Genomic DNA, 15,876 nt, shown 5'->3' with positions numbered 1-15,876 from the left:
TTCTGTAGAGTGATGTTTTGCACCTCAAGACTTCATTCTGTAAGATGTATCGACGGGATTGCCTACCTGTAACTCAGCTTTGTAAGCAGCCTCCCGAGGTTAGCCACGGTGGTATTACATGCCTTGTGCTTTGCCAGCCCTGCAAGCCTGCCAAAGTCTGTTAAAGCCTTCAGAGCACAAAGCACTGATAAGATGGATCCCTAACAGGTATGCATCAGGGATAATGCAAAGATGTTCCGTGTACAACAACCTGAAATTAGTTTCTGCTAGCTCAAGGCAGAAGTAACCGCCTCCCACGTTGTTACTTCCGCTGAAATGGAGGGGCTGATGTATGTAGGGAAGTGATGATGCTGAGTGTGTGCATTATATACGTATATACAGTCTCTGAATGTGTATGTATATGTGTATATGCTAGCATGTTCAAGTGTAAAAGTCTTTTTTTTTTTTTTTTTTTTTTGTAAATTCCGTGAGATTCAGGCATATGGCTTGCTTTGAACTGTTATTAAAATATGGGCATTTTGGTGATAAAGCTGAAAATGTGTACCTTAAGACCTACATTCCTAATGTAGGTCAGTGGAGGCATTTCTCAGACGTATTAGCATTTTGGACACTTCGTCTTAGCAGCATATTGCATCTCGTGGAATAGGTTAGCAGAGGCAATGCGGGAGAAATTGCTGCATCTGAAGTCATTCAGAGATGTTGCCAAGTTTCTCAGGAACCAGAATTGCAGGATAATGAGTATTATATTTAATTTGTGATGGAAAGGCAACCGTGGAGAGTTCAGCAGAGGCAACGCAGATCATCTTGGCTCTGTGGGGGAGGGAGAATTTATAACTGTAGCTAGCTAAAAAGAGGAAAGCTGTCTGTATATTTGTGGGTATATATATTTATATATATGTATATACAAATCTGTGTATGTGTAGATAACACCGTGTGTATATATGTATGTATGTATATGCCCATGATGTATATGTGTATCTATATATATGTATACATTTATAAAAATTTCTATTTCTCTATATGAATAGTCATGCAACTGTGGAAAATAGCATTATCACCAGTGTGTCCTTTGCTTTAAAACCCAACGAGAAGCTACTTCCATTAATCCTATGTTGGCATAGAGCTCTTTGGTTATCATTTACATGCAGAGAGGAGCACAGCTCCGTAGCTGAGCACCAGCCTGGAAGGCTTTCCCTCCTCCAGAGGACTCCAAGCAAGTCATTAGCTTCTCCACAGCTGTTCCACATATGTGAAATAAAGCCAAGGTGAATCAGGGGCTGGGTTTAAAGGCAAAGGCAGAAGAAGCAGTGGGCTATTTGTGCTTGGAAGTCTCTGTGATGCTGGCAGAGGTCTGATGGTGAAGCATTCTCAGCTGTGGTTACTCTGATTGCTGTTGGTGGTCCCAGCTAACAGCAGCAGTTTCTGCACGGGGCAGGGAAGGAGGAAATTCTTCTTTTTTTCCTCTCAAGTAAGTGTTCTGGAGTCTGATTGATTTGGTTCAGTGATGCATGGATTTCCATTTGGGGCTGGGATGTTAAGTTGTAAGCTCAGTGAGCTTCTAATTTGGGATGCCTTTTATGTGATAATTGATTTTGAATAATTTCACTTCATTGTTAGAACAAGCTATACCTTAATTTACTCTGTTTGAAGAACTCAGCTGGAAAACTATTTATATCAGGATGGATTTTGCACTTGGCTTCAGTGGGGTCAAACGAGATCAGAGTGTTTCATGAAGCACTGACATCAAAACAATCTGGTGGTTGTGCAACTATTAAATGAAAGTGTAATTTTGTAATAAAAGTGTGAACTACAAAAACAAAAAAAGAAAGTGGTTTGCTGGTTATATATTCTGTGACAACAGCATATTTCTATCGCTGAGACCTTTGGTCAGCTGCTGGGTTTTGGCAAGGGTTTTGGTTCTGTGCTGCTGGTGGTTGCTTTGAGATTTGCCCCTTCCTTCCTCCTACACTGAGCTCCCTCCTGGCTGTCCTGCTGCCAATCTGCTGTCATGTGCAAGCTGCAACGTGACCAGAAAGGGGAGAAGGGATTATTTCTTCTTAAGCTCTTTGCTTCCTTTGAGGCAGAAGACAAACAAACAAGGAATAATCACAGGAATAAAAATGGATACTTTATGATTTAAATATATAGTGTAGGTTGAAGCATTTCTTTTAAGGTTCCTAGATGTTCTGGGCCTTATTATTTCATCTGGAGGAAGTAACCACCTTATGGGAAAGTGCTTCCTATCTTTTTTGCCTAAACATTGCAGTGAAACCTAATGTGATGTATAGCTGCCTCTTTAAAAAGAAAAAAAAAGTTGTTTCCTTACAAATGTTATATTTCCCTGCAGAAAATGTGCTGAAATCTTATGCTATCTGCTGCCCTTTGCTGTTTGTTATATTTCAGCATATTGGAATGCTGAATGGAGACAAGTAGACAGGGAACAGAAAAGTTAATCGCTTTTTAATTAACTCATGCACTCCTGTTGTCAAGCAAACTATTTGAATATGATGTTTCTGGGATACCTGTGGGCACATAGTCTACAAATGGCTGATTTTCCTGAGCAGGAAGCATCTGAATTTGAGCAGGGAGTATCAGAAAGTTCAGAGAGCTACTTTGGAGAGCTTGGGAAATGAGGATTTTCTGGTATCTCTACTTAAAGAAGATGCCTAAATGTCTGCATCCTCAGGAAGGCAGTCATTCACCTAAAAGTCATTCAGAATTTAAACCCAGAAAGGGAATGATAACGTACCCAAATCTCTTTGTTCTCAGTAGTAACCTCTTCTTTGTGGGATAATTTGATCTATAATGAGCCTTGGCTACTTGCTATCTTGCTATAAAGAAATAACTCACCCTGCCACTTGTGCGGTTGAGGTTTGTTGTTCTTCATGTTGAAAAGGAGCGGTGTAGTTGGAAGATCAGGCACACAAAGTCACGTTGTTGTTACAGACAAACATCCAAATAAGTTACAGGACCTAAAGAACAGAGGTGCTTAAGGCTCTGCTGATGTAGATCACAGCACATCCATCGCTTTCAGCACAGCACTGCTGGTACCTGAGAGCTTGGGAGATGACTCAGAGATATTTGTTGCCCTCTGGCAGCCATGTCTCTATGGGTTGGCTTGTGAATGGATGCCAACCCATAAAGGCAAGAGTTCCCTAGGCTGCTGTGTGACTTTGCACCTACCTGATACCCGTTCCTGTCTTTGTATGTAAAAAGAAAAAATCAGGCAAATACAAATTTCCTGATATTCTCCTTTAGCAAATCCCTATTTAACCTCCCCCACCCCCTAGCAGTAATTGGAGTCGCAGGAACAGCAGCACTCTGCCAGAACACATTGTGAATTTACAGGGATCAGGCTCTTCCAATTAATGTTTTCTCCATTGAAAAGTATCTAATTCTAGTTGAAAGGGGGGGGAAAAAAAATCAGATTGATTTCTATGATCATTTGATGAATGGAGGGGGTGAGGGTGTGTGGGAATTACTGGAATATTGCTGTGAACTGAACTCTTTTATACACAGCCTTTGCCTTAAGGAAACACGCGAGCTTTCTTATAACCAAATTGGAAGAAAATGTCATAGTATTAAAAGAAATAGAACAAGGGTTAGAGCTAAGAGTATTTTTCCTCTCTTCTCACTAAAAATACCAACTTATTTGTGCTTGACTAGCACAAATTTTGTTTATAGGAAAGGAATAGTGTCTTGCTGATATTATGGAAGAAAAAATGGCTTTCAGGCCATCTTCTATACTAAAAATGTCCATCTCTAGCTACTTTTCTAGTAGAATATATTACGCATTCTATGTTTAATACTTTAAGGAAAAAATAAAGGTTGGATGGTAAGTAGAGGAATGAAGTACTGGTGGAAAGAATATCAAAAGTGGAATCACAAAACTGAGCTTCCATTACCAACAAATGTGAGTGTAATTGGCAGGAGCTTGTGAATGCATAATTTTGAGTGAATATCAGACAGTTTACTGACTTCTCACCTAATTGCCCACGTAAACTGTAATTCAGTTCATAATCTTTGTTGTCCGTCTTGCCATTCCTAAATGTATCAGTAATACTCTGTTGGGAATTGTTGGACTTGGTAACTGAGGAGGATTGCTGCTGCTGAAGTGTAATTCTTCTTGTTTAGTCCTGTCTGAATGCCTTGACCTTGTTCATTTGAGCAATATCTCAAAGCTCCTGGGCCTGTAGCTGCTTGGGGTGATGGAGCTGGATTTTTTGCTCATTGATCGCTGTGGAATATAACACATGTGAGAGGCATAAAGCCTCTGATTGTCATGAATCTGCAAACTGCTTCTAGAAAGTGAAAGTCATATCAGATAAGAAAAATGAATACTTGCTGCTCTGTGAGCTGGCAAGTGAGGAAGCAACTGGAAACTTTCCCACCAACTCAGAGTTCAGAAAACCAGGAATGCATTAAATGATCCATAGTGTTAATTTAGAAGTGTGTGTCTTTTCTTTGTAGTCACAATTTTTATCAATGTGAACATCACAAAATAAAAAAAAAAAAATCCTTAGATCTGTTGAGAAAGTGCCAGAATAAAGTCTGACATTGGAAAAGTGGAGCTGCACGTGGGATGGCAACTGGGGGTCAGGAGGTATGGGTGTGAGGTAAGTAGTGAAGACACAGATGTTTGGTTGAGATCTGGAAGAGGGAGTTGTTGGAGAAATAACAGCAGAGAGCTGGTGCAGGTCTGGGGAATAAAAGTGCCCTCTGGGTCAGCTGAATGAGCACAGCGATGTCACTGTGAAAAACTGAAACACAGTGATTCTGAATTTGAAGGTAGAGATGTAGGTGGTGTTTTTGTCAGGAGACAGCTTATTCAAGGAGAAGTCAGTAATGTTTTAAGCCTTTCAGCTCCTCTTCTGGGGAAGGGACTGGGGAATAACTGAGAGCTGGAAGGCAGCTGGTGGCCCATACCGTACTGGGGGCAACTTCATCCAACTCCCAGTTCATTTAAAATCTTGCACAAAAAGTCTTCATCACTTCTTAAGCTCAGGAGCTCAAATCAGATATCTGAGAAAAGTATGAGCTGAAATTTCTATTCCTTTCTTGAGTAATGCCTCAGAAAACTTTTTTAATAGAAGAACTTATTCTTTTCAATTCTACAGCACACAGCACTCAACACTCTTGAGTTGATGCTCAGTGTATGCTTTGCAGGACTATTTCCTCTTGTAATTAAAAGGGGAAAAGAATAATGCTTGCTGTCTTCTCCAGAACCTTCTCTGCCTGGGCATGCACATAGCAGAGCAAAAATCCACTATAAATGTGGCTTATAGTGCTTGGAAAGGCTGCATGTCCAAAATCCTCAAGCAAGTTTTTCAGAGGAGGCTATAAATTACTTTTCTGAGCCTGCATCAGTAACAAGTTGCTTCTTGAAGAAAAAGATTAATTTGAGGAAAGTGCCAAAGTGGATTAAATGCAAGCTCAGGAAGGTCAGGAAAAGGGGAACTACTGCTAGACAGAGGTGTTTGGGAAAAAATGCACTAATCCACTTCTATTAATCTTGTGAGTTTTGTAAACTCCAACGACTTGTACTAGATCTCCAGTAACAAACTTGGCTGATAGCCTCATTTTGGAGGATGGCACGGAATAGATGAAAACATTATCAAAGTAATGTGCATCAATGGGATTTGATACCTCTAGTGGTTCCTCCATATGTTGCAAAGGAGATGAATGTAACAGGCAGACAGCACAAAAACTAATATCGGAAGCTGAGACTTTTAAATACTTCATGGGGAAAGAAATATTAGGGTGTGATTGGTGTTTTTAATGGCCAACTTGATAGAAATTTCTGATTACCGATCATCTGAAGGTCTTGTGAAGTGTGACCCATCATCACAAGTCATGATGGTCCAAATGATCACTATGGTCCTCTTCAACCCAGGCCGTTCTACAATTCTGTGATCCTATGATTAAGTCATTAAAGTCACTTTTTAAAACCTTGGTCAAAAGTTGTAATGAAGCTGAGCATGTATTACTGCTGAAATAGAGATGGCTGCCATGGAGGGCATTAATGAGGGATGTCAGTTGTGGAAGTGATTATCCTTTCCCAGTGAGTAGTGTGACTGGAATAGCAAGAGCTGGTAATGTCAAAAATCACTGAAATGCTTTTTCTGTGACGATGTCCAAAAGGGTAGATGAGTGCTTGCTATGGAGCTGGTGTAAGTGAGGAGCTGGCAGCTGGTCCTCCTGCCTTCTAACCAGCCTTGGATGCTGATTTCCTCTGTGGATTTAGACAAATCCTTTAATATTGCTTTTGTAGTTTACCTCTCTGTAGAACGCTTATCTCTGTACTGTGGAGGCATAGTGGGAATATACAGAGCAGCTGTCTGTGTTGAGAACTATTTATAATATATTATCGACTGAACTAAATGTTTGCAATGAAATTCTGAAGTACACAAACCCCAGATTCTGTGCATTTGCCTAAAGGGTGACACCAGGGAGGACTGTGGGCAATACCTTCATCAAGTACTGGTGGGTAGTAAGGAGAGCTGGTTAAGTAACAGCCTTCTTCGCTCTCAGCTCACCTTTTAATCATGGCTCACATGGCATGGAAAATATCTGTCTATAAAGAGAAGATTGTTAGTGGACCTCAGGAAATCCCATAAAATCCAGGATCTACCTTTGAATTTCTGTAGAGTTCATGCGAGTAGAATTTAAAGCAGATTTTATCAGCAGTGGTTTTTTTTTTTTTTTTTTTTTCTCCAGAAATTTAAAAGTACATTTTTTCACTCTACTTTAAGAGCGAGAATTGATTCCTGTGGTTCCTACAGTGTGGATGCCCTGTGAGGCTTTTGGCTGTGTCAGGTGCCATATGGAGAGATGGTGTTCCATTCTTGGTGGTTGGTATCCCATGCACTTCAGTACAGGAAAGCACCCAAAAAGGAAAGAATTGCACACTTGCTCCTGCTTGGGTTGGAAAATGCTGTTAAAGGGAACACCTAGACTTCCATCAGACTCATTTTTGTTGTTGTTGTTGTGCCAACTTCTGAATCTGGTTAAAAACTGCCCTAGGGTGGAACTGTGTTTATATCATAGAATGGCCTGGATTGAAAAGGAACTCAAAGATCATCTAGTTTTAACCCCTGCTATGTGCAGGGTCACCAAACACCAGACCAGACTGCCCAGAGCCACATCCAGCCTTGCCTTGAATACCTCCAGGGATGGAGCAGCCACAATACATTCACCCATGCACGTCATTACCCATGTTTGCATTGGCTTAATTGGATTAGCTTGCCTGATGCTTCTTCTGAATAGCTTTAATGAAGACTAGAAGTTCTTTTATCTAGACTGAGCTCTTATTATTTATCCTAACAGAAGTACCAAAGCAATTTATTGTAATGTTTTACCTTGTGTGTGTCTTTGTAGCAGTAGCAAGAAGCTGTGTGTCTGGAGAACCTTTGGAGCCCTCTTCTCCTGCCCCTGCTATACTTCTGTATTTCAATGCCTCACTGCCCATCATCTCAGCATCCTCTGCACAAGTAACCTTAACTTAATGTCGTGTTTCAGATGCTACATATTTCACATTCAACATTATCTACTGTAACTCTGCACATAAACAACTAGCAGCGTTCTTAGGAGCTGTCCTTTGCATGCCTTACATCACATTCAGATGCAGGTCATGTTTGCAACTCAAAATATGCGCAATGTAGATTCATAAATTTTACAAGGAACAACACAATGTAATGAGAGGTGTGTCATCTTCGGTTTCTCACTTGAGAGGCAGCAGCACAGCACCAGAGATTTGTTTGCTATCCCAGCCACTGGCTTTTGTGTAGGCAATAGCGCATCACTTTGCTTTAGCCTGCCCATAGGTATAAAGATGTTTTGCAATAGGGAAAAAGGTCAGACAGCAGTCTACCAGTAAAGACAGCAAGGAAGGAGATGTGGGTTTCTATTCCAAGTGTGCTGTGAGCTAGAGTGAGGAGAAATATAAAAAGGAAAGAACTGTTCTTTGAATCTGACTAACCTCTCAGCTTGTCTTTAGGGGTTTGAAATAATGTCTGCGTTGTGTTCAAGTGCAATCGTTGGAGATGAAAAATCTCTGTTCTGCAGCCTGAAATTAAATTACTGTGGAGATGATTCCCTCCCACCTTGAGTGAAACTCATATTGGGGCTGATGTTTCAGCGTTAATTTTGCCATCCTGTGAGATATATCTGTGAGTGGAAGGGATGCTCTTGTGGTGTCTTGTGGCACCTGCAGTGCCAAGGGATGGGAGAATAGCTGGCAGGAGCAGCACTGCACAGACCTGTACTGCAGCCTGGAGGGGCTGCCATAGATCATCTTTTTTCCAGTACCATAGAAACTGTGTATGCATCTTAGCAAAAATGAACAGATTATAGCCCTCTAAATCAAGGCAAATGCATGCTGGCATTGAATACTGAGCACAAAACTGTGTGCAACTTGTGTTGGGAGGCTGAATTCACTTTTCAGTTAACATGGGTGTCAGCAGCACCAAGGGTGCACACACCAAGTGAAGTCTGGAAGCTGGAAGGTATTACAGATAGTCATATTAAGTGTCTTGCACAAACAAATTTGAATGGAAAACAGCAAAACAGTTCTCCAAATAAAGGTGCAATGCATTGTCTAGTGATGTGACGTACTGTCTGGTTTTGTTCTTATTTGAGACACAACCAATTAACAGTAGGGTTACAGCAAAAAGACATGATTCAGGTTACTGCTTTTCCAGGGCAACGCTCCTTGCATGGCTTTGTGTGAGCACATCCCTCTGGATGCAGAGCCTCAGCAAAGCAGGGAATGTCTTCTGTGTAGCAGTTCATAGAAATGGGAGGCCACATTACTGGCTGTGTTTTAAAAGCTTGCGATCCCGAAGGTCAGGGTTCTGTCATTTGTTTATTGATTTGCCTTTTGTAATAGCACCCCACATTCTTCAATAGGGTCACCCATCTGCAGGGTTAGGAAACCTCAGCAGATGATGTGGATTTGTTGTGATCAGAATTCCCAGTGAAGGCAACTATGCAATCAGAATATCGAAATGACCGATGCTCTGTTGCTCAGGAAGGTTTCTATTTTGGCAACCAGCTGCAAAGTAGGTGCTCAGTGAAGAGCAATACTAGAAGTGTACAAAAGGGAAATGAAAAATTTTTTACCCTTGGTTACTTCCTATGAGTTCATAATCATAATTTGAGAGAACCTGACTGACTGAAAATCAAAAATATTAAAGCTTAAAGTGAATATTATTTTTGAAATGGAGTACTTTAGGAGCATTTGGATGCTTTAAATAACTGTGTATGCATCGGATGTCACCATTTCTTGTATTATTAATAAAAGTAGCATCTTTGCATCTTCCGATTCTAATTATTTCTCTAAATATCTCCAGGAAATAGAAGCACAAAATAGAGAGCATTGAATAATACTGAGTAAGCATCTTCTGGAGAACGTGCCTGTGAGATGAGTCATGCTCACGTTTACAGCTGGACATGGATCTACAAATCATAAAATAAGTACAAATTACAGAATTGCTAACTGTGATAGTTACCATGAGATCCAGATATGAGTCAGTACCATCTTGCTACGTGAGCATCTCCACTAATCTCCTTACACATTTCTCTATGTTGGATCATACTCCTTACTCTATAATCATAATATAACTGATAGAACACCAAAATCAGTTATTCAGTTGTATTTTAGATGTGTGGCAGACTGCCTTGGTGGAAACACTGCAGTAATGAGATGAATTGTTTTGGTGTTATTTCTCAGAAGATGGGAGTTGATGTAAAGCACTGAGCTGTCAGGAGAAACCACCAGACAGTCTCTGTGAAGGAGCATTTGTTACATGCAATGCCTGCTACGTTTACACCCATGTATTGTTGTTTAGCATTTCTCTTTAGAAATTAAAACCTTTTCAACTGTATCGAGGTATGAGACAGAAGGAAATGGACTCCTTCACTTGCTAATTATATTGGGGAAACTGTATGATTAACCTTGTGGAGGAAAGAAGATAGTGCTGGTACATGGCAAAGCACTGGTAGAACTGACTGTGGATCTTGGGTTTTCAATGGAAGCCACCCTTCTTGCCTATTGATTTGTTTTAAAATCTTTTTTAATATTCTCATGAAAATGTCAGATGTTTTCCAGAGTCTGGGATATAGAGGCTTGATTTATTAGAAAAGGTCAAGAATGTGAAATTTTCCAACTACATTTTTCCCAGTGAATGTGAATGAATGGATCACTGTAGCCAGTGAATTGAAAGAACACAGTTCTACATGTAGTTGCAGTATCAGAGGCCCTTTTTCTTCAGCCTTCAGAAAGAAATTATTTGGGTGTTATTTATGCTCAAAAGATTCCCCATACGCCCCACTCTCCACCCCCAAGCTTTTTCCAGTCTGTAGCTGAAAGCTGTGAAAATCTCCACTTTTCATGTAAGAAAAGAAACAGAGTCACAGAACCACAGAGAGGCCTGGGTTGAAAAGGACCACAATGCTCATCCAGTTCCAACCCCCTGCTATGTGCAGGTCACCAACCAGCAGACCAGGCTGCCCAGAGTCACATCCAGCCTGGCTTTGAATGCCTCCAGGGATGGGGCATCCACAGCCTCCTTGGGCAACCTGTTCTAGTGTGTAGGATAGGGAAGAGCTCATCCAAAATAATAATAAATTTAAAAATTGAGGTTTTAAGACAAACCTGAGATGTGACAGTTGTCTAGCCTTGAGTTTGGACACAGGGATGTTGATGCACTTATCATTAAAACCAGATTTCCAAAGAGATGTTTTAAGAGATGGTACAAGTAATCATTTTCTTAAGAGTTGTTTTGTATCAATTAGTTTATTCATTCTGTCAGGGGCAACCGTTCCTAATAGATAGTGAATGGTTATGGTCATTAACAAAATAGATCTCTGCCAATGTTGTTAACAATGCTACGTGTGCTGTTCTGACTGGTGAAGGCATACCTGCAGGATGGAGCTAGCTGTATGGAACAGCTATAGCACTAGCTGACCAGGTAGCATCTTATTAAATCAACAGAAATGATTCGAAAACCTTAAGCAACAGAGCGTGCTTACGCTCAGTGCCCACCCTGTCAGCATCATTTGGTGCTAACTGATGGCTTCTGGTAGCAGTCATGAAGGGTAAAGGTGGCAACAGCACAGACACTGAACCATCCCTGCATTTCAAAAGTAGCATCCCGAGGCAGGATTCAGGCACCTGGTCAGTGTACTGACTTTGCCACATGTGAAAGCCTGCTCTCAGCCTACTGGGCTACAGTAAAATAGCAGAAGTGCAGTTGGTTTTTCTTTTGAAAGACCAACCTGTTTCACTGAAATAGTTTTGAGAGAAACAATTAGGTGGTGCTGGGTTGGGACAGGCTGAGTGCTCCCTTCTGTGAGCACCGTGCATGTTGGAGCAATTGAATTGCGCAAGGCACCAGTAGATTTCATGTGCTGGTTTCACCTTACCCTGAGGAAGACCCTGTTGCTGTGTGAGGAAGAAAGGGACCAGAAAGCAGCAGCTAAAGCCAAGGGGAAGATCCATCAAAGGCAGGTCACTCAGCAGCTGCAGTGCCAGCAGGTGTGACATCACCCCTGGGTGTGTGAGAAGGAGCTTTCTGAAAACTGTGACACCTGAGAGCTTCAGTATGTAGAGCAGGAGCTGAAGGGAGAACTGTCTGAATCCTCACCTGGAGCAAGTGGCTAATCAAAAGAGAAGGTGGCAAAGCCCACTTTGAGCAGGAGGTGGAGGTGGTGACATTTCCTTTAGTCTAGTCTGTGTGTCCCATCACAGTGGGACATTTCTGATGCAGGGTTGCTTCTGCAGAGGCTATGCTGCAGCAGCAAGGCCCTGGCTGCTGAGAGGAGTGAAGGCAGCTCTGAAACTGGAGAAGCCCTGTGCAGCATCGAGGCAGCAAGCAGGCAGCATGAGAACTGCTTCCCTTCTCTTCCTAAGAACTGGGGCTGCATAAGCACAAGGCACAGAAGTGCCTTAGGATGAATTTGGTTGGATTGCTGGCCACTAGGCTGAGGCTTCAGGTCTCTGGCTTGCAATCCTGAGCCTTGTGACACAACTAGTTAGGAATTACAAGCTGATATCGTGTTATCTTTATCATGTGTCTTATGTTCAAAGCTGAATCGCAGTGTAACATTGAATTCTGGGCAATGATCTCTGAGTAGAATAAACAGTTTGTGACCTATCATCTGTGGCTTGTACATGGAGAAAACTATGGGAGGTATTTCCTACTGGAAATAAATTTTTCTTTCAAGACACAGGCACGATCACTCGAAAGGCACTGCATGATTGTAGTGTGGTCACAGGGAGGTTAGATGCAATTGGTTTTGTCTTGCTCTTGCCAGTGACATTTTTTTATGGTATCATCTTATCTCTGATTTCTTTTATAACATATATGCTCTAAGTATATTCTTGAAACCCAGAGCAAAAAATCGCATTGACGTATAAATGCTATCGAATGATCTCTGACGAATTATTAATTCCTGGGTAGCAATTGAAACTGTGTAATAATTTAGGTTGACTGGGAACTTTGAAGGCCATCTGATATAAACCTTTATGGAAAGCAGTGTTCCTTTTGTCTCCTCTTGGATGAAACAGACTGTAGTATCTGCCTAATGCTTTCCCAAATGTTGAGTTGTAATCACACGTTCTCCCTTGGCAGTCACGTAGGAGGTTCTGAAGCACCAGAGCCTTCTGAAATAAATATCCACCAGCACCAGAAATAAATATCCCACTATCCCTTGTGGAAGTTAAAGAGGGCTGAGCTCTTTCTGCATGACCTCTGCAAGGATGTTGGTAGTGCTGGCATTGGGGTAACGCATGGAGACTGCTGTCATACTCTGGAGTTGGAATAGCTTATTTAAGGACTACATGTAATCAGTGTATTTACTCCAAGGTGATCAGCAGGAGAATACAAGCATGGGGCTTGTTTGCTATGAACAATTAAACTGACCAAAGCATCTTCACAGTGTTTTGAAGCCACAGTGCACTCCAGAGCATCACCACATCAGGTTGGGTGAATTCCTCTTCATCTTTGCCATTGATTAAAATATTTTCCTACTCCTGTTTTTGAATAGGTTTGGAGTTAAAGGGAGGTGTGGCTTAATTTAGTAATCTTTTCTCACATTTGTGACCTGAATCAGAATTCAGGTTCTGACTGGTGAATGGGAAGGTTGTGTAGTTAGTTGTTTCTATTGAGCTACACGATGGAATTCCCTCCTTAGAATCTATTCTTTATTTGCCATAGCAATATCAGTACTAAACCAGATATAGCATCTATTTACAGTGATAGTGTACACAGTCCTCTGCTTTTTTCTGGTGGATTTTTTTTTTTCTTAAGCAATTAGGATTTCCCTTGGATCCTACTTGTTTCACAAGAACATCTCCCCTCATATTTTCTTCATGCACTTCAACTTTCACGTACACCTGAATCTGACAGCTTGAACCTGGGGAGTTTGGGTCATTACAGATCATGAAGTTTGTTTGACCCATTCTAGTTACCTGCCATGCTTTCTCAAGATGCTCTCTTCAGTCAAGAAAGACAGGAAGCACTGAGGGTTTTTGCTTCTATATGTCAATAGAATACTTCCAAATTTGTTTTTTGTAGTTGTTGCAGAGGGATTGTTTCAAGAGATGTGGTGCATTTTTTGTTTGCTCGTTCCTGTTCTCTTGTGCAAAAATAGTGCAACTGCTCTTTTATCTTCTTTTTTTTTTTAATGACTTATTCACAATGAAAGTGTATTTTTTTTTTTTTTTTTTCCCAATTAAGAACTGGCCTGCAATTGTACTGAACCAAGAAAGGATCTCTTTTTGGTGACTATTTCCACAGCAGCACAAAATGAGATATGGCTCTCACGGTCAATGGAAAAATGTTGGGTGGTGTTTGGTTGTGATAAAGCTATAAATAAGCTAATTTACATGATGATTTATTCATGTTCAATTACAATGGTTTATTTATTTATTTATTTATTTATTTATTCCTCTTGAGTCCTTGCAACCTTAAGAGCTGATGGGATATTTTGTAAGTCCTGCTGAAAACAGATAGCAGTTCAAAGGGAGAAAATAAATATAGAGTCACATTTCCTGAAATATAACTCTGAAAGAATTCAGGCACCGTTCCAGGACCATCTTACAGAAATGTGTCTCTTCAGATATTATCACAATATTTCACTGGGAGTAGTGTGAATACAAAAACAAGCTTTTTGAGTAATGCCACAGCTCAAACAAAGGGTGATGTAATATACTACGCTTTCTAAATTGATCTAGGTTCAAATGTTCAGGAGTAATTTGTCTGATGGTGGCAGGCATCAATCCATTCCTTCCTTGGAGCAAAGTTTATTGAAAGTGTGAGCATTGCATTGTTCAATCTGTAGAATTAAGAAAAGACTGAACCTCATTATTAAGACTGCATTGATAAGGAAAGAATAATAACTGGAAAGATATCTACTTAGTGATACCTGTAGAGCTGCTGCTAGCATTTTGGTGATTCACAGTGGAATGTGTGGGGTGCTTTATGTGTGTGAAAGCGTGGTTACAAACTCTGTGTTACAAAGTACCTTTCATTATTTTTTTGCTGTCTTTTATCTATAAAGACCAGAAACTGGTCACAGCACTCACAGGTGTACTAGCTGATGTTCTCTTGTGTTCCTTTTCTCCTGTAAGTAGTATTGATAGTTTACCTTTCAAGGCTCTTTACTTCTGTGTTGTGCAAAATGACACAGATAGTTATTGTTAGTAAAGGTGACGTGCTGGTAGCAGTAGGAAACCTTAAATAAGCTTACTGACGCATGTGTTTTCTGTGACTTTTTGGATGCATTTCTTCTAAAAAGCATCAATTTTGTAAAAACAGTATGAACTACAGAACTGTTATGGGCAAAGAGTAGAAAGAAGTGCAGGCACAAGCCTGTGCAGAGAGGCTGCAGCACAGAGCAGAGCTCCGCATGAAGCTGATATCTTCTCCATCAGCCCAGACCTATAGGAGGACCCTGGGAGCAAGCTGGGGCTGCCAGTGTATCAGATAACAAGTTACTTTAGCAAACATTCCTTTTAAAAGCCACAGTAACTGACCCAGGGCAGTAATCCTACAACTAGGCTTCAACTGACCAAGTGCATTCTTCTTACGTGCCCACAGCAGTATTCTCCTGGGGTTCCTTTTCTTTCATCACAGCTTCTTGGTGATGAAGTGGTTGGATGCCCAGACAGTGCTCTCTTAATTTCCAGTTTTCTCAGAGAACATTTTAATGTTTGTAGCTCAGATTTTGAAGGAAAGACAGATTTTGGAATGACTCCGGCAGCAGCCGTTAAGAGGAGAGCACTGGTGTGGCTGCAGTAGGCAACCACAGGCTGAGTCAGTACCATATTTATTTTCCACTTTGATTGATAAGAGCTTGAATCAAGGTATTCAAAGTTCAAATCATTCAAATCGTTCTACACACTAATACTGTAGTTGGCACTCGGGAGTCTGCAAGAGAGTTTAAAGGAGAGTGTGTCTCAACATGGAAATGAAGTGCCCACAAGATGATATAGTTGTGCAGGGAGATTTGTCATGCAGAGAGGGTAAACAAATCTTAAGAACAAGGCAAAAAACAGCTTATATTGATGGGCAGAGCAATGCAAAACATCATGGCACTGAGCCTCGCGGTGACAATGATATTAAAGAAGCTCAGATGAGCTGCAAGATGCATGAGGCTCCTGGTTAATGAATGACAGCACTAATACCTCAAGGTGTAAAGGGCATAAGTGTGTGTGTCTTAGGTGAATGTGTAAAAACTGTACCAGGTTTTAGAGCTGCTTCTAATAACTTCCAGCTATTGTACAGGATTCCAAACCCCATCCAGGAGCTTGGGGCCATGCTCACCAACCACCCTCTGGGACAGAACCTTTCCCAACCCCCACCTGACCCTCCC

At 41.0% G+C, this 15,876-nt stretch overlaps 1 protein-coding gene across 3 annotated transcripts in view; it reads left to right on the top strand.

The window, feature by feature from the left end:
• Positions 1-10: 10 nt before the first annotated feature.
• Positions 11-15,876, top strand: part of SI (sucrase-isomaltase) — a 77,982-nt gene continuing 62,116 nt past the window's right edge. For all 3 annotated transcript variants that reach the window (XM_048955401.1, XM_048955399.1, XM_048955400.1), the window contains exon 1: positions 11-1,468. The gene's annotated coding sequence lies outside the window, so the exon portion shown is untranslated. The remainder of the gene's footprint in view (positions 1,469-15,876) is intronic.

Source organism: Lagopus muta, chromosome 9 (genome assembly GCF_023343835.1).
Source record: "Lagopus muta isolate bLagMut1 chromosome 9, bLagMut1 primary, whole genome shotgun sequence".
Lineage (NCBI taxonomy): Eukaryota > Metazoa > Chordata > Aves > Galliformes > Phasianidae > Lagopus > Lagopus muta.
Note: the sequence above shows the minus strand (reverse complement) of the source record. Positions and strands in the feature narration are given on the sequence as shown.